At 36.8% G+C, this 24,813-nt stretch overlaps 1 protein-coding gene across 10 annotated transcripts in view; it reads left to right on the forward strand.

Moving 5' to 3' along the window:
* Positions 1 to 493: 493 nt before the first annotated feature.
* Positions 494 to 24,813, forward strand: part of CTNNA3 (catenin alpha 3) — a 1,849,311-nt gene continuing 1,824,991 nt past the window's right edge. For all 10 annotated transcript variants that reach the window (XM_077125140.1, XM_077125142.1, XM_077125146.1 and 7 more), the window contains exon 1: positions 494 to 630. The gene's annotated coding sequence lies outside the window, so the exon portion shown is untranslated. The remainder of the gene's footprint in view (positions 631 to 24,813) is intronic.

Consider the following 24,813-nt stretch of genomic DNA (forward strand, 5'->3'; position numbering starts at 1 on the left):
TACATTCTTTACTGTCAATCATGTTTTTTACATAAATATTGGAAACAGGGAGTGTGGTACTTGGTGCAAGAGAGTGAAACATAAAATTTTAGAGGAAAACCTATCTCAGATGTAACTTATCGCCTTGATGCCATCATCTCTATAAATACCAGAGATACCAAATTTTACACAATTGATCTTTTGATGTGCTGATTTCCTGGACTCCTTTATCCCTGCATTATCATTTTTCACTCTCAATAATTCCAGCCTTCAGCTCTCATTAGATGTAAGAAAGTCCTTATTTTGGAAAAAGACTAGAGAAATGCAAATCTAAAGCAACTTATTCAAAGCTTCCTGACAGCTATGTTTGTAGGTCTCTAGGCAAAGTATGTCTGGCCTTTTTCAACAAATTATTTTCAGTAACAAGTTGTCAGTGAGGTCAGTGACTAGTGGTTCAGGAATAGATACCACCCACCCTGGCTTGTAACCTCCCCTTTTCTTTCCTTTCCTGGGTGAACAACGCTCACGAAAGTGACTATCCCACTCTCAATGTGGTGTCCTGTAACTCTGTGGCTAACTAAGAAGTCTTTTCAGAAAATCCCCAAGAGCCAGAATTTTAAGCACATTTACGTAATAGGAAGCAACAGAAAGGTAAGAGTGAAGTTTGGGAAGAGACGAGCTGGGCTTCAGTACAGTCTTCTTTCTACATTGAATTGCTGTGTCTTCATTCTGTGTCTTAGGTTTAAAATCTGAGTGGTCTTCTGAATTAAAGAAGATCATATTATTATATAAACAGTAATGTTTTGATGAGTTATGATGAGAAATACAAGCTTTCACATTAATTTTAAAGTTATAAATAACTTTCTAACTAGTGGCAGGGGAAGCTAGTAGCCAAGGTCGTGCTTTGCATTCAGAGTTTCTGGCTATAAAAAGCCCATTGGGATAACTGTGCAGGAAAAGATAAGATATGGCCTGGATGCTCTGACTTTGGCTTGGGGCTGGGGTACAAGGAAGCAAAGACAGAAAATGTTTGAAGGGATTTTACTTTCATCCTAAAAATTCTTCACATATATGTACAATTTTTCAAATGTAATAGTGGCAAAAGCATTAATTTCTGAATTTAGTCTTTGTCTTATATTTGTTTTGAAATTGACAGCAATAGTGGAAGGCTGAGGAATGCTTTAGGGGCTGTTTTACCACCATTTATAATCAAATTTAGCATCACACTGTGTGGGATGAATATGGGATGGAGTAACCAAGCCTGTAAAGAGATGGTCGCTATTTGATGGGGCTAAGTGACTTTCAGCAACTGTTCTAAGTTGCTCTGAACATAGGACTGGAAGGAATGAGTTTGAATGGAAACAAGAAGAAATTGAGTTTAGGCACCAGGAAGTTCACTGACTATAGAGGTTGTGAGTCATTGAGATACACCCCTAAGGTAACTTCTCTGACCATACAGGAGATTTCAGTGGTTTGCTTAAAAGACGATAAGCAGGAAAGATAGAATTTCAAATTAGCCTTGGTTCTGGGTTTATGGCTAACTCATTTAGAAAGACTGAAAGGTCAGTATATTAAGGATAGTTGTGACTTGGAGAATTGGATCACCAGACAAACTTCAATGGGATATCTGTGTGTGCTGTTAGAATTTCATTAGTCACAATAAATTACTTTTGTAGTAGCAAAGGACAACTTTGTTAAATGGGGAAAACCAGAATTCATACAGTATAGACACAGCCATATCCAATTCTTATCTTTCATATTTGTCTGCCTTTTTTTTTTATCTGAGTAGAAGATTGGGGTTTTTATAGTAAAACTATTTTTATTATAAAAGTAATATGTACTCATTTTAGGAATTTTGAAAGCATAGAAAAACTTACCTCTAATCTCACTGATGTGTTTCCTTCTAATCTTTTTTCCTTCTGCACAGCCTTAAAAAAATTTCAATAATACTGTAGATAAAATTCGGAACATTGCTTTTCCATTTTACCTTATACCACAATGTTTCCCATACAGAATTGCTATGTAATATTCTTCCAAGTGAATGGATGTACTTAATCATTGCTGAACATTTAAGTGCTGTAGAAAATATCTTCGTGCATCGAATTATTGATTGATTGTTTTGTATTTAAGATTTTTCAAAAGTTTTATTCCAAAGTAAGGAGTTGATGAGTTAGAGAGAATTACTTTTGAAGGCAAAGGTTGTGATTTTTTAAGATGCGTTTTTATCACTTTTTTCTTTTAAAGCATTATAAAATTTCTTGCCTACCAAATAGAATATTTATTGTCTATGATGTGCATAATATTGTTATCAGGCACATAGACAGCAACATATTAAGAGTTTTGAAGAACAGGATCTCCTCTACTTAGAAATTTAAAACTTATGAACTTTTGCGGATCTCAACAAAGCTACATATCAGACTTGAAAATGCTTCAGTTCTGCCTGAAACCAATAGATAGTATTACTGACCACTTATATTGCTTTGGACTTTTGAACATCATAATTTATAAGTAACTTTTGTTAGAGGACCACTTATACATAGATCTAACAAGACTTTTATGATCCAACTGTGACAAAGAAATAGCAGAAACAGGAAAAAGAAATATCTTAGTTATAATGAAAATTTGGGGAAATGAGAAGTGCATGGAGGAAATATGTAGGCAGCAGACTGGAAAGAAAAAGGGTAGGAGACACACGCAAGAGCAGAATCTCACTATTGGGTTTTCTTACTTAGGGAAATGTGAGAATGGGAAAAGCATGACTAGGATAGGTGTAAAGGAAGATAAGTTTTAATCTTGGTATTGCTGTTGAATATGGGAAAATTTGGTTGTAGAAAAAGGATATGTTGAAGGAAAAAAGGTAAGGAGTTGGTGATAAATAAAACTATTTGGTGAGTGGAGGTGGTGGCTTGTCCGGAGAAATGATAGTAGAAAAGAGAGATAACGGCATTATTTGGTGGGAGCTGAGTTGTAGCACTGTGAATTCTTAAAGAATCTATTTTGTCTGTATTAACTTTTTTTTAAATTTTGGAGTTTTATTTTTCAGTGATATTTAAAGACCATAGCAATAGACAGATGGGAGTTCCATTCTCTATTCCCCATGGTCTTCTGTTTGCATGTTTCTATTTTTTCTTCGTTATAGAGGAAATTAAAACTTAAGAAGAGAAGTCAGCAGCCCAATCTTGTCAAAAGAGAAACTACATGCTTTGTAATGAAGACTTGAAAATAGTGTTTATTTATGGGTCATCGGTCATGGACATGCTAGCCCAGAGATTCAAAAAGTGTGATTTTCTGACCCTTGTTTGGACACTGGATTTTAAGTGATATGGAACTGTGGGGCTTACTCCTGAGTTCAGCTGAGTTGCAGATCTAATAGAAAGTGACAGATAATTGAGACTGCAGAATTTTTAAAAGTGAACAGGACTATTGGCCATTGCACCTTCATTTCACATGCTTAATTACTGTTTTTAGTGACATTTGTGCTGGCTGGGACACAGCCAGTAATTTGCTACCAATTTAATCACTAACTTCTAGGGTCTGAGAAGTCACTCTGAGTTCCTCTTGCAAAATTGTAAATTAGGTTAAGTTTATTTGACAAAACTCCCTTCTCTTACCTCTTTTTCTTGTCTTTCATTATTCTAATCAGTAGCTCATGCAGTTCAGGTTCTCCTGTCAATGGGGAAATTGATTTCACAGAAGTCAAAGTTTAGTGCAAAGAAAGATTCTCAAATACTGGAACTTGAGCACAGTAGCACCTGAATACCTTAAATTGGCACTGTTCAAAATGTGATCTGAAGTTTACAATCTGCTACTGGTCCATGCAAGAAGATAAGCTTTTTGCCAGAATGCAAATCAGCTCTTCCCTAAATATATTGTATCACATCATTCTAGATGAAGGAAGCTGCACACTGATCTACATTCTGGTGCAATCTCCATACCTTACTGCACTCCTTCACTTCAAGTAACTCTGCTTAAATTACACCATACAAGCACTGATCCCCTCTACTTCTATGCATAGCAGAGAGAGAGTTGGGATAGGTGTATTCAGTTGGTTAGGTAATATATTAGCTAGGGTTCTCTAGAGAAGCAGAGCCAATAGGAAATATCTGTAAATATGAGATTTATAAAAGAATCTCATGCAACCGTGGACAAGCAAGAGACCCAAATCCATAGAGCAAGTTATGAAGCCGGCAACTCTGATGAAGGGTCTTCACAAACTCCAAAGAAGCTTGCTGGCTAAAGAAGTAGTGAAAATTCTCTCATCTCCCTTAAAAGTCTCCAACTGATGGAATCAAACCCAACTGATTGGATTATATCATTTACTGGAGATACCCCTTAGTTGATCACAGATGCAATCAGGCAGGGCTGCAATTAACTGACTGATGATTTAATAAACCAGCCTTCTGGTTTACCAACTAGCCATGAAATATCCTTGCAGTAACTGTTAGGCCAGTGTTTGCCTTACCAGACAACTGGCCAACTGGACACCAGAACCTAACCATCACAGCTGATGAATGAATTACTTGGTGTTTTAATTTGTTAAAGCTGATGGAATGTAATATACCCTAAATGGAACATCTGCTAAAAAGACAATTTATTAAGTTGCAAGTTTACAGTTCTAAGGCTATAAAAATATTCAAACTAAGGCATCCAGCTGGGAAGGCACATGGCTGGCATCTGCTGGGTCTTTGGCCTCTCCTTTCAACTAGCTTCCCCAGGGGTGTTTTCTTTCTTCATCTCCAAATATCTCTGCCTGTGTCGGCTCTAAAACTTATTCCAAAATGATTTCCTCTTGAAGGACTCTAGTAAGTGACCCACCTTGAATGGGTAGAGACGCATCTCCATGGAAACCATCTAATCACGTGGTCCCACCCATAATTGGGTAGGTCATATTTCCATGGAAACAACTTGATAAAAAAAAAAAATCCCACCCAACAATGTTGAATCAGGATTAAAGAACATGGCTTGGGGTACATAACAGTTTCAAACTGGTACACCAGGTCTCAGTTGCTGAGGCCCATGGAGATGGTATCAGTGCAAAGAAACCCTGAGTTAGCTCAATGAGGAGCGACACATAGGCTGAAAAGTAGAATCATCAAAAGTAGCCCCATTGGGCCTATTTTGGTGTTGGCTTTGGAATTCATTCATTCATTTTGGATGGCCTCTAAGTGTCAGACATTGTTTTTAGTGCTGGGGATGGAAAACTAGTGAATTAGATAAAGGCCCTGACATCATTATTTTTATTTTCATGTGGGTATATGTGTTTAGAGTAGGGGTGGAGGGAGAATAGTAAATAAAACCAGCTTCTCTGAGATCCTTCAAGAGAGATGTCAGAGTTTAGTCTTAATCCAGAGCTAGAGCGCATAGGTCATGTTTAACTACATTTGCAAGATTTATTTGCTTTTCTTCTAGATTTTGCAGTTCCACTTTACCCAACATGTGATAAAAAAGGAATTCCACTTTTAAGAATCAAACTGTGATAGACACTGCTGATATCTGTCTGGCCTCCTCCTTGATAATTTACAGCACCCCAATTTAGGTCAAGGAAAAGGGCATAATATTATACACGTTGATCTGCACCTTGTGTCTACTCCCTTTGGACAGTTTTATTTATTGCAAAGAAGTTCGTATAGATCCTCCTCAATCTTTTCAACAGTTTCAGTGTGTTTTATTGTATAGATGTAGCATAATTTATTTAGCCCATTCTGTACTGATGGATATATTTGTTGTTGCCAGTATTCTTAATTGTTTTCTGATATTGCTATGCTATAATGAATAACCTTGTTCATACAGCCTAATTTTTTGTGTTTGTGAGTATATATCTTTAGGAAAATTCATGGAAGTAGAACTGCTGGGTCAAAGAGAATTTTCATTTTAAAATTTACTTAGTATGATCGTTAATTGGAAAATCAATGCAAGGGTTAAAAAGTATGCATAACATAAAATTTGAGAACTTTTACTGTATTTCTCTTCAAGAAGCTCATAATAGTTTTTATTTCTACTGCCAGTGTATGCTGGAGAGCTTGTCTCCAACCCTCACCAGCACAGAATAGACCACATCAAAAATTTTCACTTTTGCTGGCCTAATAGGCAAGATGGTATCCTGTTTTAATTCACATTTCATTAATTATGAATATAAACTATTTCTCAGTATTTATTAGTCCATAGTTCTTTTTATATAAATTACTTTTCAATAATCTCTGTCCACTTTTTTCTATTGTGTTGCTCTTTTCTCCCTAACAGTAAATTAAGCAAATTAGCTTTTTTGCCTATTTAATGTGTTGCTAATATTTTCTTCCAATCTGATATTTATCTTTTGACTTTATGTGTTATTTTTAAGTTATACAGAGGCTAAAATATTTTTGTAGTCAGAATTTTAAATCTCTTCTTTTATGGCCTTTGGATGTTATGTTTTGCTTAGAAAGCACTTTCTGCTTTAATTATTATACATAAATTTACTCATATTTCTCCCAGAACTTGAAAATCTTTGCTACATTTGGAATTTATTTTGTGAAAAGAAATGAGGCTGAGACCCGGCTTTTTAAATTTTATTTTATTAAAAATTTTTTTAACATTATAAATTTATCCTTTGTATTTATAGACATTCTTTATGTTTTACAGCTATTACTCCTTTGTTATATGCTTTGCATGTATTATTTCTCAGGCTTTTTCCCCTCTTGTCTTTGTCTTTTTAGGCCTTATTGATAACATAGATCATTCTCTAACATGAATAATATCACAGTTATCCAAGCTGAGACCACCAATAAAATGGATGGAAAAGCCGTCTAAATAATGCATATTCAAAAAAATTGATTGATTAATGTACAGTTCTCTTTCTTTGTCTTAATACCAACTGTTTTACCTAACATTCTCTGTTATGTTAGTGGTATAATTGGGCAATTTCTCTTATTTGTCTAAAGAACTTTAGGAAAAGTTCAGAGTTCATTAATCCTGAGAGGTTATGACTATCTGTCAGATGGTGTGACTGATAATTTATGATGTAATTGAAGAATTTAAAGAATGTTATGTTTTTATAAACAAACAAAACTCATATTGAGCCAAACATTAATATGATCATTATTCTAATATGTTAATAGGATTTCTAATGTTCAGTATCACCATTTCTCATATCACTAATTTATACATTAGCCTTTTACTTTTTTAATGCAATTTTATTGAGATATATTCATATATCATATAAACATACAAACTGTACAATCAGTGGTTCAATGTATCATCATATAGTTATGCATTCATCACCACAATCAATTTTTGAAACTTTTCATTATTTCACAAAATAAAAATAAGAATAAAATAAAAATAAAAAGAACACCCAGAACATCCCAGACCCTTTATCCCCATTATTTATTTATTTTTTTTACTTATCTGTTCATACACTAGATAAAGGGAGTATCAATCAAAGGGTTTTCACAATCACAGAGTCACATCATAAAAGCTACATAGTTATACAATCATCTTCAAGAATCAAGGCTACTGGATTAGAGTTCATCAGTTTCAGGTATTTCCTTCTAGCTATTCTAATGCACTAACAATTAAAAAGGGATATCTATATAATACATAAGAATAATCAGAATGACCTCTCAACTCTATCTGAAATCGCTCAGCAACCTAAACTTTATATTTTTTCTTTTATTTAAAAACATTTTTTTATCATCACAATTGACTTTTTTTCTTTTTTGTGAAAAATAACATATATACAAAAAAAGCAATAAATTTCAAAGTATATCGCAACAATTAGTTGCAGAACAGATTTCAGAGTTTGGTATGGGTTGTAAGTTCACAATTTTAGGTTTTTACTTCTAGCTGCTCTAAGGTACTGGAGACTAAAAGAAATACCAATATAATGATTCAGCATTCATACTCATTTGTTAAACCCTAGCTTCTCTGTATAGATCACCTTTGATCTTTCTCCCACTCTTCAGGGGTATTTGGGCTGTGGCCATTCTAACTTTTTCATGTTGGAAGGGGCTGTCAGTAATATGGGATAGAGGGATGGAACTAGTTGATGTTCTAAAAATGTTGGCCATTCTGCATTTCAGGACTTACCTGGTTCAGGGACCCATCTGGAGGTTGTAGTTTACTGGAAAGTTACCCTAGTGCATGGAACCTTTGTAGAATCTTATATATAATGCTGTAGGTGTTCTTTAGGATTGGCAGGAATGATTTGATTGGGGTTTGGTAAGTTATGATAGGTAGCAATGTATAACTGAAGCTTGCATAAGAGTGAACTCCAGAGTAACCTTTCGACTCTATTTGATCTCTCTCAGCCACTGGTACCTTATTTGTTACACTTCTTTCCCCTTTTTTTGGTCAGGATGGCATTGTTCATCCCACAGTCCCAGGGCCAGGTCCTGGGAGTCATCTCCCATGCTGCCTGGGAGACTTTCATCCCTGGATGTCATGTCCCACATAGGGGGGAGGCAATGATTTCACTTGCAGACTTGGGCTTAGAGAGAGGCCACATCTGAGTAACAAAAGAGGTCCTCCGGAGGTGATTCTTAGACATACCTATAGGTAGGCTTCTCTGCTACATACATAAGCTTCACAAGAGCAAGCCTCAAGTTCAAAGGCTTGGCCTATTGATTTGGGTGTTCCTAATGTTTGACACAGTATCCGGGGTTTCCCTGGTGGTAAAGTTTAATAGTTTCATGTTTTTTCTTCCATCCCTCAAGGGACTTTGCCAATACGTTTTGATTATCTGCTTAATATACTCTGGGGTGGAACCAGGCATTATATCAAGCTATACAGGTTTAAAGGTTCTCATTCTTTTTCTGGGCTCCCTGTGTTTGGATTGTTTAAATGAGCTAACCAGACTGGTTGGGTTAGATTATGTGCTATGGAAAATTTAGGTTCTGGGCAAAATAAACCTCTCTTCCTTTAGTCTCAAAGAATAAGTGAAGTTCTAAAATACAATGTCTTCCTTACCCCTGTATTCTGAATTACCTTAATCCCAACCTGATTGGCTTTTTTCTTGTCTCTAAATACCAGGTTACACACATATAAAACAGCCTCTTGAATCCAGAAATAACAATTGCCACTCCAGACTAAATGTGACTGCTATAAGAGCTTACAATCTAGACCCCAGTTTTCTTATAAGTATTTTCTAAATGTGATCGTACAATATTTGCTCTTTTATTTCTGGCTTATTTTGCCTCACCAAATGTCCCACAGGTTCATTCACATTGTTGCATGCCTCATAACTTCATTACTTTTTGTAGCAGCACAATATTTGATCATATGTATGCACCATCATTTGCCAATCTACTTCTCAGTCAGTGCATCTTCAGCCACCTGTGTTCATTAGGCATCACGTATAATGCCCAAAGTCCACGGTCCATCAACACTCTCAATTTTAGATAATTTCATTGTTCCCAAGAGAAAGATAACCAGTAAACACACCCTCAGCAAACAGAAAATCCAAACCTCCCCTTAACTCTAGTCCCCCCTCCCCCCCCATTATTTACCCTTGGTGTCGCTGTGGTACTGTTGTTTTCCTGTTAAACATAGCCCATAGCACGCAATAGCAGTTTCCCCCTATGTCCCCAGATTGTACATTCTTTGTACAAGATTCATACCTTTGTAGTAGTTCATGCAGGAGCTTATTTATATTTGTAGTGTTAATTGGTGGGACACATGAGTCTATACAACCCCTTTCAATCATGTTCACCGTCGATATGGTAATATTACTTATAGACCCACTAGTGAACCTCCTTCACTCCTGTCTATTTCCTTACAATTAAGTTCAACCTCATTAGCTAACTGTTCACCCATCTCTAGCTTCCGGGTATCTCTAGTTCCCCTATATTCTGTATTATAAACCTCTTTATAATAATATATAATATTCTTTACCTTTACCATGGTCATACAGCTGGAATCATTCAGTATCTATCCTTTTGTGTCTGGCTTATTTCACTCAGCATTATGTCCTCAAACCTCATCCATCTTGTTATGTGCTTCAGGACGTCATTTTGTCTTACTGCTGCATAATATTCCATCATATGTACATAGCACATTTTGTTAATCCACTCCTCTGTTGATGGGCACTTAGATTATTTCCATCTTTTGGCGATTGTGAATAATGCTGCTGTGAACAACAGTATGCAAATGTCTTTTTGTGTCACTGCTTTCAGCTCTTCTGGGTATATACTGAGTAGTGGTGTAGCCCGGTCATAGCCTAAACTTTATTTTGTTTCATTTCTCTCTTCTCTCTTTTGGTCAAGAAGCCTTTGTAAATCCCATGATGCCAGGTCCAGTACATCCTTGGGAGTCATGTCCCATGTTGCCAAGGAGATCTACACCCCTGGAAGTCATGTTCCATGTGGTGGGGAGGGCAGTAAGTTCACCTGTGGAGTTGGCTTAGAGAGAGAGAGGCCACATCTGAGCAACAAAAGAGGTTCTCCAGGGGCAAAACTTAGTCACCATTATAAATAAGTAGGCTTAGCTTCTCCTTTGCAGGAGTAAGTTTCATAAGAGTAAGCCCCCAAGATTGAGGGCTTGGCCTTTTAATTGGTAGCTCCCAGTGCTTGCGAGACTATCAGGTCTTCCCTAGGTGGGGAAGTTTAATATTTCCCAATTTTTTCCTAGTCCCTCAGGGGTGACTTTGCAAATACTTTTTTATTTTCTGCCCACATTTCTCTGGGGCATCACACTAACCTGTGCAAACCAATGAGATCTCACTCCTTATTCAGTTTCCATGTAATTATGGTGTTCAAATAAACCGAACACATAAGTTAAATTAGATAGTGTGGTATAGAAATATAAAAATCTGCAGCAAATAAATATCTCTTCCTTTGGTCTCACACAGAAATTGAATTGTAAAACATAGTCAATATAATCCTTTATCTCTTAGTCTGATTTACCTTAGCTCTAACCAGGTCAGCTTCATTCATAAATCAAATTGAAGTCTGATCTCTTTTTCAGCTTTTTAAACAGTTACTGTATGAGGTAATGCTGACTTTCATAGCTGCAGAACTCTAGCTCTGAGTCTCAGGTGTCACAAAGATACCCAAGTTCCAGTGAATGACCACGTAATACACAAAGAGCTCAGCATCTCAGAATTTAGAAATAACAATTACAACTCAGGAATAGATGTGACTGCTCTAAGAGCTTAGAATCTAGGAACCTTTGCAATAGGCCTTCTCCTGATAACCTATGCCCTTGAATTTAATTCTCAAGAGTTTGCACATTATAGTTAGTCCATATTAGTGAGGTGTTATGATATACATCTTTTAATTTCTGGCTGATTTCACTAAACATACTGTCCTTAAGTTTCATTCACCTAATTGGATCTGACTTTATTTTTATTTTCCCCCTACGTGTTTATTCAGTTGACCTAATATGGTTTAGTTAATAATCCCTCTTTTCCTACTAATTAAAATGTCAACTTTATCATAAACTTATTTTAAGTCTGTTTCTCAGTTCTCTTACCTGTTTTATTAATATTTATATCTCAATTTTCTCCAACCCCTACTTTTTTGTGTGAGGATTTTTAAAATTTATTTTTTAACCAATTTATTTTTTATTTATGATACATAACCACATACAAGCACAAACATTCTTATCATATGATCATTCCATTCTTGTTATATAATCAGTAACTCACACTATCATCACTAGTTGTATATTCATCATCATGATCATGTCTTAGAACATCTGCATCAATTCAGAAAAAGCAACAAAAAGAAAACAGAAAAAAGTTCATACATACCATACCCCTTACCCCTCCCCTTCACTGATCACCAGCATTTCAATCTACTAAATTTATTTAACATTTGTTCCCCTTATTATTTATTTATTTTTAATCCATATGTTTTACTTGTCCATGGATAAGGTAGATAAAAGGAGCATCAGACACAAGGCTCTCACAAACACACAGTCACACTGTGGCAGCCATATCATCATACAATTATCTTCAAGAAACATGGCCACCGGAGCACAGCTCCACATTTTCAGGCAATTCCCTCCAGCCTCTCCATTACACCTTAACTAACAGGTGATATCTATTTAATGCGTAAGAATAACCTCCAGGATAACCTCTTGACTCTGTTTGGAATCTCTCAGCCACTGACACTTTATTTTGTCTCATGCCACTCTTCCCCCTTTTGGTCGAGAAGGTTTTCTCAATCCCTTGATGCTGAGTCCCAGCTCATTCTAGGATTTCTGTCCCACGTTGCCAGGAAGGTCCATACCCCTGGGAGTCATGTACCATGTAGAGAGGGGGAGGGCAGTGAGTTTACTTGCTGTGTTGGCCGAGAGAGAGAGGCCATATCTGAGCAACAGAAGAGCTCTCTTGGGGGTGACTCTTAGGGCCAATTTTAGGTAGGCTTAGCCTATCCTTTGCGCACCCCCTACTTTCTAAATAAATTCACTTCATAATCTATTTTAATACCTGGAAAGGCTAATCCTCTCCTTATTCTTGTCTGTACCTTCAGGATTTTTCTAAATATAATCACAAAAATTTTTTTCCAGACGATTTTTAGTATATCATCTTACCATGTTCTCATTGTAAATAACCGGGTATTAAATTTAGGGAGAATTAATACCTTTGTAACACTTAATCTGCCTATACGTCATCCTTTTGTTTAGGTAGTTCTCCTTTTGTGTTCCTCCGAGTTTTAAAATTGTCTTCATATCAGGAGTTTATAAATTTGGATTGTTAGTATAAATGATATATTTTCTTCTGTTATATTTGAAAATTGGTTATTTGTAAGAAGGAGTCATTAATTTGGGTCCACATTTGTATTTTCAAGAAGTACCTCAGCTCATTGAGACGCTTGGGTCCACATTTGTATTTTCAAGAAGTACCTCAGCTCATTGAGACGCAGCTGATGTTCAGGTGGCTTTTGGGAGCCAGATCTCTAAATTGACTGTTTCTAATTTGTTTCTTTCTGCCAGAACTCTACACCATCCAGCCTCATGCGTTGTTTTATCTTTTATAGAAAATTAACTATTTTAAGCTGAAAAAGGCATATGTGCCAGGTTTCTTAGTCTCAGTCCAGGGTTTGCTCTAGCTGGGTTTAAGCAGAAAGAGTTCCGTAAATGACATTAGGTAGCTCATAGCTTCTGTAAGAGGGCCAGAGAAATAGTCAAAGAAAATGAGCAGGGGAAATGCCCAACCACAACTGACAGACAGTCCTGCAGATGTTCCAGCTTCCACCTTTCTAGGTTCTTGGGGCTGGACACTGAAACCTACCACAACTTTCCTGGAAAGATCTGAGGTCTGTGATTGTAAATCTCAGCTAAGTTAAAATTAATTTTATTAGAGAAGTTGTAGGATTACAGAAAAATCATGCATAAAATACAGAGTTTCCATGTACCACCCTATTACTAACACCTTGTAACGGTTAGCACATTTGTTACAATTGATGAAAGAACATTTTATAATTATACTATTAACAATAATACCTGGTTTGCATTAGGGTTCATTATTTGTGTAGTCCTGTTTTTAAACAATTTTTATTCTAGTAACATATATACAACCTATTATTTCCCCTTTTAACCACTTTCAAATATATAATTCAGTGCTGTTAATTATGTTCACAATGTTGTGCTAACATCACTACAATCTATTAACAAAACTTTAGATCATTACAAACAGAAATTCTCTACCAATTAAGCATTAATTTCCCTTTCTCTACCCCACCCCCTGGTAAACTGTATTCTAATTTCTGACTTTATAAATGTGGTTATTCTAATTATTTCATATCAGTGAGTTCATTCAATAGTTGTCTTTTGTGTTTGTCTAATGTCACTTAAATGATGTCTTCAAGGTTATCCATGTAGTTGCATGTTCCAGGACCTCATTCCTTTTTATGGCTGGATAATATTCCATTATGTTTTTGTGTGGGGGTGTGCATATACAGTATTGAAAAAAATTAATTCATCTATTGATGGATGCTTGGGTTGCTTCCACCTTTTGGCAGTTGTGAATAATGCTGCTGTGAACATCAGTGTTCAGATCTCTGAGCCCCTGCTTTCATCTTTTGGATATATACCTGGACGTGGGATTGCCAGGTCATATGGTAATTCTATACTTAACTTTCTGAGGAACTGCTAAACTGCTTTCCATAGTGGCTGCTCTGTTTTACATTCCCATCAACAATGAATTACTGTTTCTATTTCCCCATATCCTCTCCAACTTGTTATTTTTCATTTTTTTTAATAGTAGCCATTCTAATGTATGCAGCGATATCTCATTGTGGTTTTTGATTTGCATTTCCCTAATGGCTAATGATGTTGGCATCTTTCTAGGTGCTTATTGGCCATTTGTATAACTTCTTTGAAGAAATGTCTATTTCAATCTTTTGCCCCATTTTTAAAATTTTGTATACTGTATGATGGGGTTATATTTCATTATCTTTCCATATGAGTAACCTGTTATTGCAGCACCATTGATTAAATTTTTTTTTGTTTTTTTGGGGAAGTGTATGTACCAGAAATCAAACTCGGGTCTCCCACATGGCAGGTGAGAATTCTACCACTCAGCTACCCTTGCACCGCCTTTTGCCCAATTTTAAAGAGGGTTGGTCATCCTTTTGTTGATAAGCTATAGGATTTCTTTATATATTCTGCAAATTAAACCCTTATTGGATATGTGGCTTCCAAATATTTTCTTCATTTCTGTAGGTTGTCTTTTTACTTTTATGATGAAGTCTTAGATACACAAATGTCTTTGATTTTGATAAAGTCCCATTTATCTAATTTTTATTTTATTACTCATACTTGTGGTATGAAGTCTAAGAAACCATAGTCTAACACAAGAACCTGAAGATACTTCCCTATGCTTTTTCCTAGGAGCTTTATAGTTTTTGGCTCCTATATTTAGGTCTTCAATCCATTTTGAGTTAATTTTCTGTATATGATATGAGGTAGGGTAGGGGTCTACCTTCATTCTTTTGCATAAGGTTATCCAGAAAAGTTGTATAGTTGAAGACATTATTCTTTCCTCATTGAATGGGCTTGTCATGCCTTGTCAAAAATCAACTGGCCTCTCTCTCCAGCCAACACAACAAGTAAACTCACCACCCTCCCCCTGTCTATGTGGGACATGACTCCCAGGGGTGTGGACCTTCCTGGCAACGTGGGACAGAAATCCTAGAATGAGCTGAGACTCAGCATCAAGGAATTGAGAAAATCCCTAGAATGAGCTGAGACTCAGCATCAAGGGATTGAGAAAACCTTCTTGACCAAAAGCGGAAGGAGTGAAATGAGACAAAATGTCAATGGCTGAGAGATTCCAGAGTCAAGAGGTTATCCTGGAGGTTATTCTTATGCATTAAGTAGATATCACCTTGTTATTCAAGATGTAATGGAGAGGCTGGAGGGAACTGCCTGAAAACGTAGAGCTGTGTTCCAATAGCTATGTTTCTTGAAGATGATTGAATAATGATACAGCTTTCACAGTGTGACTGTGTGATTGTGAAAACCTTGTGTCTGATGTTCCTTTTATCTACCTTGTCAACAGATGAGTAGAACATATGGAATAAAAATAAATAATAGGGGGAAGAAATGTTAAAATAAATTTAGTTTGAAATGCTAGTAATCAATGAAAGCGAGGGGTAAGGAGTATGGTATGTATAATCTTTTTTTTCTGTTTTCGTTTTATTTCTTTTTCTGTTGTCTTTTTAGTTCTTCTTCTGAATTGATGCAAATGTTCTAATAAATGAAGAATATGAAATTAAGTGATGATACTGTGAATTAATGATAATATATGTAGAACGAATATATGTAAAACATGTTAATGTTTTAGTTTGTTAAATTTTTTTTAATAAATAAATAATAAAAAAAATCAACTGGCCATCTCTCTAAGCCAACTTAGATGGAGAACTCATTGCCCTCCTCCCTCTGTGGGACATGACTCCCAGGGGTATAAATCTCCCTGGCAATGTGGGACAGGACTCTCAGGGATGAGCTGGGACCTGGCATCCAGGGAACAAGAAAGCCTTCTTGACCAAAGGGGGAAGAGAGGAATAAGACAAAATAAATTATGAGTGGATGATAGATTTCAATCTCTTTTAAATTTCTGATGTAGTGGCATGGCTAGAGGAAAGTATCTGAAACTGTTGAACTATGTTCCAGTAGCCTTGATTCTTAAAGATGACTGTATAACTGTATAGCTTTTACAATGTGGCTGTGTGATTGTCAAAACCCTGTGTCTGATGCTCCTTTTATCCAGGGTATGGACAGATGAGAAAAAAAAAAAAGGATAAAAATAAATAAATAATAGAGGGAGATAAAGGACAAAAATTGGGTAGATTGAGATACTGGTGGTCAATGAAAAGGAGGGGTAAGGGGTATGGGATGTAAGAGTTCTTTCTATTTATTATTCTGGAGTGATGCAAATGTTCTAAATAAGATCATGGTGAAGAATACAGAACTATGTGATATTGTGAGCCACTGATTTTATAATGTGGTTGGACTGTATGTGTCGATATTTCTCAATAAAAATACTAAAAAAAAAAAAATCAATTGGCCAACTTTTTGTCTTACTTGTAGAAGATGATATCTTTATACCTTGTAAGTCCGAAACCATAGTTATGCATTTGAACTTTAGAAACTGTAAGATGTAAAAAGTAGAATTGCATTCCAAAAAATACACTATAATAGTAGTGGCATTTATAATTATCCATATGGTTACCTTTCCTGGATATCTTTATTTCTTTATGCTGCTTTGATCCCCCTTTGTGTCCTTTCCTTTAGTCTAAAGAACTCCCTGTAGCTTATCTTTTAAGGTAGGTCTATTGGGGATGAACTCCCTTAGCTTTTGCTTATCTAATAGTGTCTTAATCTTTCCCCCATTCTTGAAAGACAGTTTCACCTGATAAAAAATTATTGGTTGGCAATGACTTCAGTACTTGAATATTTTCTACCATTGCTTTCTTGCCTCTATGGTTTCTGATGAGAAATCAGAATTTCATTTTATTTGTGACTTCCTTGTACATACTATGTTGCTTTTCTCTTGGAGGTTTCAGAACTCTATCCATGTCCTTGACATTTGAGAGTTTGACTAGTATTTCTCTGGGTGTTCTAGTTTGTTAGCTGCCGGAATGCAACGTACCAGAAACAAAATGGCTTTCAAAAAGGGGAATTTAGTAAGTTGCTAGTTTACAGTTCTAAGGCCGAGAAAATGTCACAATTAAAACAAGTCAATAGAAATGTCCAATCAGAGGCATCCAGGGAAAGATACCTTGGTTCAAGAAGGCCAATGAAGTTCAGGGTTTCTCTCTCAAGTGAGAAGGCACATGGCGAACACAGTCTCAGTTTCTTTCTTGGCTGGAAGGGCACATGGTGAACATGGCATCATCTGCTAGCTTTCTCTCCTGGCTTCCTGTTTCATGAAGCATCCTGGGAGGCATTTTCCTTCTTCATCTCCAAAGTGCTGGCTGGTGGATTCTGCTTTGTGGTGCTGCAGTATTCTCTGCTCTCTCTGAATCTCTTCTTTTCTTCAAAATGTTTTCTCTTTTTATAGGATTTCAGAAACTAATTAAGACCCACCCAAATGGGTGGAGACACACCTCTATCTAATCCAGTTTAACAACCATTCTTGATTAAATCAAGAATGATTCCTTTCTGCATCTCCAAAGGCCTGGGCTGAGCTGCGAGTGCTGAGATGAGGTATGCTGAGCTGCTTGGGCTGTGCTACGTTGAGCTCTCATTTAAGCACCAGCCAATTAAATCAAACATCATTCATTGCAGCAGGCACGCCTCCTAGTCGACTGCAGATGTAATCAGCAACAGATAAGGTTCACATGCCATTGGCTCATGTCCACAGCAATAGAACTAGGCACCTTCACCTAGACAAGTTGATACCTGAATTTAACTACCACAATATCTTTCACAGTCTTTGCAAATTGGCTCTGTGTTGGTGGTGCTCTCCTCCAGAGTATAGCCCTACCCATTCAGTCTTTCATGTTGCCACCCAGCAGATTGCCACAGGCATGTGGACACCTCAATATGCACACAGGCTTACTCTGTTCCCTCTGGAGTGGGGTATGTACACACAATGGGAGTTCAGGTTGGCTCCTCACTGCTCCAGAAGGGGGATTAGGGAGGGGTTAGTAAGAGCACTACAAAGTTCTATGGTTTTTAAGTTGTGTTTTCTTGATTTGGTACTAGTCCAGTTACTACAACCCTTTAACTGTTTTCCAGAGTTTTGAGGATAATGGCTCTGCCAGTTTTTGCTGGTTGCTCAAAGATTCTATGGGGGAATGGCAGCCTGGCACGTCTCACACCACCCAAGTCATTTCTGATTCTTGGTCCCCACCCAAGTCATTTTTGATTCTTGCGACTAGGTCACTTCCTTACATGGAGGTCTGGGAAAAGTAGTTTTTTTTTTTTTTAAATATTATTTAATTTTTAGTTCTCAGCATCTATGATACAGAAAGGCAGGTTAGAGCTGGGCTGGAAGGATTGTTATGTAGTGAACCAATAATATCTGCCACAAAAGGTATACAATGAAAATAAATCTCTCTCCCCACCCAAAGCCCAATCCTTCAGTTCCCTGTCCCTTTGTAAAGACTGTCCCTTGTAAAAATTATAATTTGAAAAATTGTTAATGTTTTATTTCATCTCTGTACATATATATATTTATGCTTCATTATAGCTGCTAGTTGGTTGAATTAATGTTCCATGCTATTCTGAATTATCTTAGTATTTTTTAATCTGTTGGTGAGAATTTATATTCCCTATGAAGTTCACAGTAATTGTTAAGTCACGAAATGCTTGTTCCCTACTCCTTGCCCTGCCCTTCCGCTCTCCACCCCTAGTGGCCTTCTCTCATTTGGTCTCTGTCTGGGGTCCCACAAATGTCCCCTAGATCCAGCAACTAGAAGGTGAACACCTGGCATGGCAGGGGTTTCCAAAAGCCAGCTCCAGGATAAGCACTGATTGGTTGGTGCCTGAGCCATGCTGGTTGTTAAATATATATATTTTTTATCTCTGCTACTGTTAGGGAAATGGCATTTGATTACATTCTGTATATTTTACAAGGTTTTTTCTGACCCAGTTGTCACAGTTCAAGTCACATCAATGTAAGAATATATCACAATCTAATTAGCCTCTTACTAATGCTTATTTAGCTTTTTGTCACCGCAAACAATACTGTAGTCCTTGACATGCATTTATGTATATGTTCAAATTCCTAGAAGTGACTAGTCCAAGAATATGTGCCTATAAAATTTTATGGAAGTCTACATTTCCCATGGCTGCTATGACAAATACCGCATGAGCTGGTTTAAGCAATAGGAATTTATTGTCTCACAGTTCTAGAGGCTAGACACCCAAATAAAAGTTCCATCTCTGCAGACCATGTTTTCTCTCAGAGTTTGTAGCATTCTGAGCCAACAGTAATCCTTGGGATGGAAGCTTGTATCTCTGCCTCCATCATGTGGCTTCTCCTTCTCCTGCTCAGTCACCTGTATCTCTGTCTAAATTTTCTCTTGTTTTAAGGAGTTCAGCCACCTGGGTTAAGGCCCATCTGATTCAATTTAGCCTAATCCAAACAGGATCTTCAAAAATTGTATACACAAATGAGTCCACACCTTGACAAGTAGTAGCATTTTCAAAAGTCCTATTTACAAATGGGTTTACACCCACAGGAATGGGGGTTAAGGTTTGGATATGTCACATCCAGGGATGAAAGTCTCCCTGGTGACATGGGAGAGGACTCCCAGGGATGAATCCAAACCTGGCACCATCGGATCAACAATTCTATCCTCACCAAAAGGGGGAAAAGAAGTGTAACTAATAAAGTATCAGTGGCAGAGAGAGTTCTAATAGAGTCAAGAGGCTACTCTGGAGGTTGCTCTTACCCAAGCTTCAGGTAGACCTTTCTACCTATCATAACCTGCCAACCCCCAATCAGGACCATTTCAGCCAACCCAAAAGAACACTTAGGGCAATATATAAGATTCCACAAGGGTTCCGGGCACGAGAGTAATTTTCCAGAAACCTACAACCTCCAGATGGGTCCCTGGTCCAGATAAGTCCTGAAACCTAGAGGGCCCAGCCTCTCCAAAACATCAGATAGTTCCATCTCTCTACCCCATATTAGTGACAGACCCTTCAAACATGAAAAAGTTAGAATAGCCATAGCCCAAACACCCCTAAAAAGAGGGATGAAAAGATCAAAGGTGATGGTGGAGTTATACAGAGAAGATAGGATTTAACAAATGAATATTTGTTAATTTAATGATTGCTGAATCATTACATTGATATCTCTTTTAGTCTCCAGTATTTTAGAGCAGCTAGAAGTAAAAACCTAAAATTGTGGGATTCTAACCCATGTCAAACTCTGAAATACGTTCTACAACTAATTGTGGTGTTGTGATTTGAAATTTGTTGCTTTTTTGTATACATGTTATTTTTCACAAAAAAGGAAGGAAAAAAGTCTATTGTGCTGGTAAAAAAAAATAACTCTTCTAGCTTCCTATATTCTGGAGCAGCTAGAAGGAAAAATCTGAGAGGATCATATGGTAGCCCATGACAAACTCTGGGATCTGTCCTGTAACTACTTGTTGAAGAATGTTTTTAAAACTATTGCTTTTTTATTTCTTTGCTTTGTATATGTGTTATATTATACAATAAAAAAGTTAAAAAAAAGATTTTTAAAAGGTAACATGTTTTAATATAACCAATTTATCCTCTGTGGTTTTTCCAGGATCTATTACTGGCCTAGAAATTACATTAAAAAAAAAAAAAGAAAAAAAAGAATAAATTAAATTACTTTAGAGCTGAGTGGCTCTTACTCAACCTGTACTGAGTATCATGAGATCACTGCTCTCTTTTCTAATTAATATTTTCATATGTGTTTTAAAATTTGCTGGGGATCAGCATCGAATTCACTGGTTTTAATTGATTTTCAGAACTCACCTTTATTATATATGGGACAACATTCTTCAGTTCCAATTTTCTGTTACTACTCCCATTTCCAAAATTATTAAAAATGCTAACAAGAATTCTATGATAATGTAAGGCAATTGTTTAGTACTGTTAATATAGTGGTTCTCAACAGAAGGTACTTTTGCTCCCTTTAGCACATTTGGAAATGTCTGGAGACATTTTTGGTTGTCACAACTTGGTGGGGTGGGATGGGGCATTGCTACTGGTATCTATTTGGTAGAGGCCAGGGATGCTGCTAAACTTCCTGCAAGGTAAGGACAGACACCCGTAACAATGAAATATCTGGCCCAAAGTGTCAGTCATAGCAAGCATGAGAAATCCTGCTGTCATAGAATACAGATAGAGACACTTACACAACCTAGAAGGTCTCACAACCTTCAAATGTTTTTCACAAGCCTTTTGCTCATTATAGGTTTAATTCACTCTTCAAACAGGCCAATACTACGTGGATATGTTCATCTTTACCTTATCCTCTTCCTTTTTTTGGTATGTCGTTTAAAAATGACAGCTCTTTAGAAAGATCCTTGCACCTCATATTGAGTTATTTGTCTATGTTCTCTCCCATTTTTTCTTCATTTGTATTTGTAGTATCTTTTTTTTTTTTTGAGAGTCTGTTGTTCTGGGTTATCTTTTTTTTTAACATGGGTAGGCACCAGGAATCGAACCCGGGTCCTCAGGCATGGCAGGCAAGAATTCTTACCTGCTGAGCCACCGTGGCCCACCCTCTGGGTTATCTTATATTTTGTCTTTACTGCTAAGCAATCTAAAATACTTGTCTTCCTCTGTCTTGTGTTTTCTTTCTTGGCTGTAATGAACTCTAGGGTGATATGTTCAATTTTCTTCAAGGTTCCTGTCACTTCCATTTCACCAACTTATTTCTCTTTGTTAGTAAGAATTAAGTGCAGGGAAGCAGTTACACTTTTTGCTTCTTTTGCTCTCTGAAGTTGAAGTTACTGGTAGAGAGGTGAAAGATAAAAAGAGGAATGATTCCTCCAATTCAGGTTTTGATTATTTTATTGTCTTTTTGGTTTTGCCAAATTCTTTTCTAATCTTTGCCAGGTCTTTTTTCATCTTGACCTCTCACTTCAGTCAATTTTCTTTTCATATATTTTGCCTTTCCTTCTCTTCTTTCCTTGAATTTATGTTTTTGGGATTTTAACTAAAAACACAACAGATGTATTGCAATGTTTCCATTTGTCTTGGTATAATTCCCCTTTGCATTTTAAGATGTTGTCTTCTTTCTTTCATGTTCTATAGACTTTGAACTTGGATTTTTTCCTATTTACTTTTTTTTAAATAAAAAAAATTTTTAAACATGGCAACATACAAACACGAACATTCTTACCCTATGATCACTCCATTCTTGGTAAATAATCAATAACTCACAATATCATTGTCACATAGTTGTATATTCATCACCACAATCACCTCTCAGAACACTTGCATCGACCCAGAAAAATAAATAAAAAATAACAAAATTAGTTATATTTACTTTTGAAAGATGAGATTTATTCGGTCCTTGCGTCTATCATTAGTGAGATATATGTATTCCCTCTGAGCTCCATCACTGTCAACTTTTGTGTTCTAGAGTCACTCACTAAAATCGTAACATGGATGCCAAGTGTCCTGCTAAATTTCTGGGCTCCCAGAGGTAAAAATCTAGTGGGAGCAACTCTTTCCTATTCCTATTGTTTTATCTTCTACTTGGAGGTAAATTTAATCCTAGGTGATTTGAAGTACTCTGGATTCATTTTTCTAAACGTGTACATAAAATCCTAATCTCCAGAGCACCCTCTGGTAGTGTTTTTCTTGTGCTCCTAATTTTGGTCTCTTTTATTTCAGGGCACAATATGTCATTTTTAGCTTGTTTCCTTTCATTCCTGTGTTACATTTCCTGGCGCTAACATCTTCCAAATGAGTGTAGATAGGAATGTATTCCTGGAAAGTGAATAGGGGAAACATCTCCCAGCACCTAAAAAGTAGCTCCTATGCAGTTAGGGCTACAAGCTGGCCTTTTGGTAGCTCGTGCCAGCCCCCAATTTCTGACGGGAAGTGAGGTACACAAACATGTGCGTCTGGTTCTGTAGCTACTTCAGATTTAAGCCTAAATGAGTTCTAACTCCTGCCTTTCCCCAATTTACCCCATTCATGAAGTACGTAAAATAGAATGGCCAGATATAGCCAGCAAAAATGTACGGGATTCCTATTTGGAACAATGGAAGTGTTTTGGTCATGGATGCTGGTGATGGTCGCACAGCAGTGTGAATGTAATTATCAGCATTGAAATGTATTCCTGAATGTGATGAAGAGGGGGAATTTTAAGATTGTATATATGGTAACAATAAATATTAAAAAATAAATCCATAGAACGGCACTACCCAAACAGTGAACCCTTAGTCAACCCACAGACAATTAATAGTTAAAAGTAAATAGTGCAATTATAAAAATAGGCTGCTATCAATTGTAACAGATGTTCCACAGCAATGCAAGGTGTTAATAATAGGGTGGTATATGGGATTCTTTTTTAAATGCATGATTGTTCTGTAAACCTACAACTTCTCTAACAAAGACACAAAACAAAACAGGACACCCAGGATACAATTATTTGTAGTTTATTTGGAATTCAAATTTAACTGGGCTTTCTGTATTTTCATCTTGCAAACATAAGCTAAGAGAAATCTCTCCTTAGTGTTTTCGAATCACTGATGAAATTCTTATCCTTTTGTATCTCAAGTAATGGTGTAGCAGGATCATTTTCATGATTTGACAGTCTTCCTTTAGCTGCAGGGCTGGTCAATGCTGGGAGGACTGAAGGAAATTTGCAGAGAGTCCAGGAGCCTTCTGAGAGGAAAAGAATGGAGACCTCTGCTCCTTCCTTTTAAAGTCTATTTGTTATTAGAAAGTTTATCAGGCATTGCGCTGGAACTGATTAAGATTTACTGGTGAGGAAGAGACTCAAAAGAGGCTTAAACTGGGACCGTCACTAGTGGCTTGTGTTGCTTATGGGGGAGCCTGTTTCTGAGGCACGTGGCTGGAGTGGGCAGGCCCTTCTGGTCAGCCACTGATTGGTGAACTTTAGAGCTTAGACACAGGTGCCCCCGGCATTCCTCTGAGGGAACAGCCTGCTTTTCTCTTTAAGAATCACCATGGCCTCTCGGGATCCAGAGCATAGCTGGTAAAAAGAACAGGCCAGAGTGCTGTAGGGCATCAGTTTTCATCAATATTTGTGTGCCAGCAGCAAAACACCAGCAAGTTTCAACAGGGCCCACTCATATATTCTACTCAAATTCTCAGATTTTTTTCTCTGAGGCAAATGGCTGAGAGGCCCCGAAAGATCTTGAACAATTTGAGAACAAGAGAGACACTGGACTCCCTGCCAGTTTGACAATTAGGAACTGGTTTTTAATTTGAAATGTTGGTAGGTGTGAACTTGTTTGTACCCGAAAATGGATAGATGATTAATTATCACATAAACACATATATTTTGTAAACAGGACATCATAACACATATTGCTTTATAAAGTCCTGCCTGAGGAGACTGTATATATTTTCCTTTGGTTTTATGCTTGGCAGTTTTGAATATACTGCTTTGTTCAATAAAGATCTTTTTTTGAAAGGATATCAAATTTTGTACTTCTTTTCTGATTTCTGCATCTTTTTTTTTCAGCCTCTATCTGGTAATATTTTTTAAAGACCCAGGTCAAAGAATGCATCTGTAATAAGTGGTATCTCTGGAAAATTCTTTTCAACTTTGATTACTTGCTTAACTGGTGCTTTGGGTCATTTAGTGTATATTATATAACCTTGCATTTATGCATATGGTAATTTTAAATATTATTGGTTGTTAAGCCCCATGATTGTACTCTTCACAGGGAGAAAACATAGGGGATTATATTATTTTATGGTAGGAAATAATTT

Source organism: Tamandua tetradactyla, chromosome 13 (assembly GCF_023851605.1).
Source record: "Tamandua tetradactyla isolate mTamTet1 chromosome 13, mTamTet1.pri, whole genome shotgun sequence".
NCBI classification, from domain to species: Eukaryota; Metazoa; Chordata; class Mammalia; order Pilosa; family Myrmecophagidae; genus Tamandua; species Tamandua tetradactyla.